Genomic DNA, 3689 nt, shown 5'->3' with positions numbered 1-3689 from the left:
TACTTACTTACTTACTTACTTACTTACTTACTTACTTACTTATTATACTATATTATATTATATATATATATATATATATATATATATATATATATACGCCGGGTGTCCTGCTAGTATATATATTATATACTCGAAAAGCGGGTTTGAAAAAATAGTTACTACGAATGCAATGCGGTATGCATCTCTCGCTAATAAGTCACATTATTGTCTACCTGAGTGCTTCACTGAAGTCAGATGGCAGTGAGACATTCTTAGTTTTGTTCAGAACTTCGTTCCTTACGAGATAATCCTGAATCAAGAAAAAATCGTAGGTGAACATTTCAATTGCATTGGTAAATTTGCGGTTGAGCATCCAGCATAATAGTTAACTCCGCGGAATCACTAACATTATACCAACGAAGCAACTAGCATATATACACAGAATACACCCAGAACCCATTGTTTCGTGCACTACAACGAGACATATCTGCGACTGCTAATAATTCTCTATGGTTCGATGCTCGTTTATTTCGAATAACAACTATATGGACTCTGTGCGGTATTTAACTCACTGCTTAGTCACGAATCCCGTAAGCTATAATGATATGTTCAGTGAGCCGTGCAAGCATAGTGAAAAATCAGTTCAATAGAAAGCAACTGAACCATAACGGGATATATGTATCGGTTGCTCATGCGACTGTAGCGAAAGTGAAACTGTTCCGCGTGTGCTGCTACGATAAACGTATACAATTTTGCTATTATCGTACGTTAGCTAGTGTATCTATGTTATGCGAGTTAAACTTTACATCCGCTATTTTGAACATACGTACATAAAAGTGCACTTCTGTAACACCGAATAATAGGGCTATCCACGTATGTGTGCAGGCGAAGTTGATATAATTACTGGTCGACCTATTTCAGCCAGTAATTACGCCGTACTGTATACACGTACGCGCGTTACTTTCCCATATTATAAAATGTACCTACTTCTGCGAACTCCATTTTTATTGCCTCGTCATGATCTTGCTCTAAGATGACTTCTTGTGCCATGCGTGTATCGTTATCGCCTGCGTCTAAATACTGGAGATAATCATAATCGCTGACGTTGATGATTGCGCCGATAGCAGCTACGGACATCGCAACTAGTAGAGCCGCCGAAACTCGCCGACCGCTGCGCACGCTCGTAACATGGAAACGAACACATACGCTGGGTGCGTGATTTTAGGGGTGGATATCTTTATCCGTTTAACCATTTTTTCCCAATTAACGCAAATATTTACATGATTTATTTACAACAATTTAATAACAACAATTAATTTTTACAAATAGGGTTTGGGTTAGGGTTAGGGTTAGGGTTAGAGTCACAATGCAGTGAATGCACCATAAAACAGGAGTTTGAGGCACGTGATTTGTATCAACCAATGGCAGCGCTCACTAGAGCACTATGTTCTTGATTGACCTAGGAAAAAAAATCACGCGAGCTGCGTGCCATCGTAGTTCTACCGACTCGTGTATGATGCCTTAATCTATGTAGCCACCGTTCGTCCGTCTGTCCGTCCGGCCGTCCATCCATTCATCAGTTTTATCAATTTATCTCTGTAGTTGGGATAGGAAATTTGCTGTAATATGTGCTAGTTGCGCACAGCCAACGTGAAATCGGGAAGCTGGCTGATGTATTTTCTATCGTATCATATTTGCTTGAAATTAGCAGCAACCGGCTGAAATAACCGAACAGCAAACATTGTCATACAATATGGGACTTTACTCTCAGTGTTAATTATCAATTGCGCTCTGGTTGTGCTCCGTATTTAATTTACAGAATACACACTCGTATAATAAAATGCTTACCTCGGAGTCATTTCGATGCAAAAAATTTCCACATGAACGTAACGCGATGTAGCCTTGCCGAAATCGGAAATAATTCTTGACGGACCGATGGTGCCTGTGCTTGTTATTTATAGTAGGAAGCGAGTATCATGCTTCCGAGTTGAAGGACACATGATAAATGTACGATCGCGCAAACCTATTATAAATCGTGGCCTTCGTCAATATGACTAGACTGGTTTGCATGATAATTTTTCCATTTACTTAGTCATGCGTCACTTGATATCCTTACTGGTAGTGATGGTCGTTTCCAAGAGCAGATCAATTGATTCAGGTATGAATAAATGCATCATATATTCGTAGCAGGAACATTTACTTATAATGGCGCATATAAAACTTAGTAAAACTGTGTCAGTGGACCAGTTAACATGAGCCTGGTATGTATGATGCATGTAAATTAATTCATCAGCGAGCTGTGTTGCAATTCTCCTTGTATTTAAATGCGGTATCTAAGGTGTTGAGACAATCTGTAATTTATATACGTTTTCTTATTTAAACATTTACAAAAGTAAAACAATTAGAAAGGTTAATGTGTTAAAAAAATAATTTTACAGTTACGTTAACGGTTTATTTTAATAAAATGGAAGCAGTAACGATTTGCTGAACTCATAAGAGGCGTCATCCCAATACGTTTTAGTTTCAGTCTACTCATTTAAATTCTTTTCAGACATATGGTCCTGCGGCCATTTGGAGTAGAAGTTCAAGAATCGTCTGTTGCGGGGCATGCGCTATTTGCAGGGAAATATGCAGTTCGCAGTTGGATTTAATTTAACTAAAATTGATTCATAATTCTGCATATATTTTTGCAAACTGTTAACGTGGTTCGTTATTCTCGTTCTTACGGTGCACAATGCTGCAACTAACTACGATATCCGCTTTTTGACATGCACATATAGGGCATAATCGTCTATGTATTACTTAACGACTTAGTTGCTGTTATGTTCAAGTCCGTTCCCGATTTAACATCTTTGACAGAGTACGTGTGTAAAGATAGATCGCATGAGTTTCAGTACGTGTCAAATGAGGTAGATGAGCGATTTTCAAAGTGTTCATATTAGATAGAACAACGTGTTACACAATCTCTGTCTGGATACGCGATCCAGGGAATTAAACCCTCGGTTGCGTATTAGATAAGAAACCGTTTAGTTCAGAAAAAAATGCATTGCTTTAGAAGTACTATGCGTGACCACTGGACCGGACACCAGTGACGTCACCTACCACTGGACTCAAGAACGTCTAGGGGCCCGATAGAGGCCGTGATCACACTCTATTTGCTGCTCGGACACCCATAGTCATTTGTTGTATTACCGAACTGTTCAGCCGTCAGAACACAGCTAGTGTGCTATTTGTGTTAGAAACCAACGTGACAGCAACTATGTACGCAAAGTTGTTACAAAGTTGCACAGCAATCGTGGCAACAGTTGTAATAATAACATAGTAACAAATTGAGTAAGAGTGAGTGGAAAATGAACGCTTTCCTTTGACTTTGCACGCATTTTCATATAGTATACAAAACATATTTAATAGAGATATAGATAGATAGATAGATAGCTATCAATTAATCCATTATGTGCTACGAACAATACAATGCCAGCTTTTCTAATTACAGCTCAAGTGATGTATCTGTCAAATTGTTGCGTTGCTTCAATCAACAGCAGTTGCTTTAATCACAAAACGGTCACGCAAATGAAGGGAATTTGTGAATTCGGCATAGGGCGATCACCAGCACAAAATAACGTTAAAGCCAACCAGGGCCGGACTAAGCGTGTGGGGGGCCCGGGGCACGTAATTGTGTGGGGGCCCTATAGTCTGTATTTTTTCTGCAC

Source organism: Priapulus caudatus, unplaced genomic scaffold (assembly GCF_000485595.1).
Source record: "Priapulus caudatus unplaced genomic scaffold, Priapulus_caudatus-5.0.1 Scaffold650, whole genome shotgun sequence".
Taxonomy (NCBI): domain Eukaryota; kingdom Metazoa; phylum Priapulida; class Priapulimorpha; order Priapulimorphida; family Priapulidae; genus Priapulus; species Priapulus caudatus.
This window is presented reverse-complemented; position numbering follows the sequence as displayed.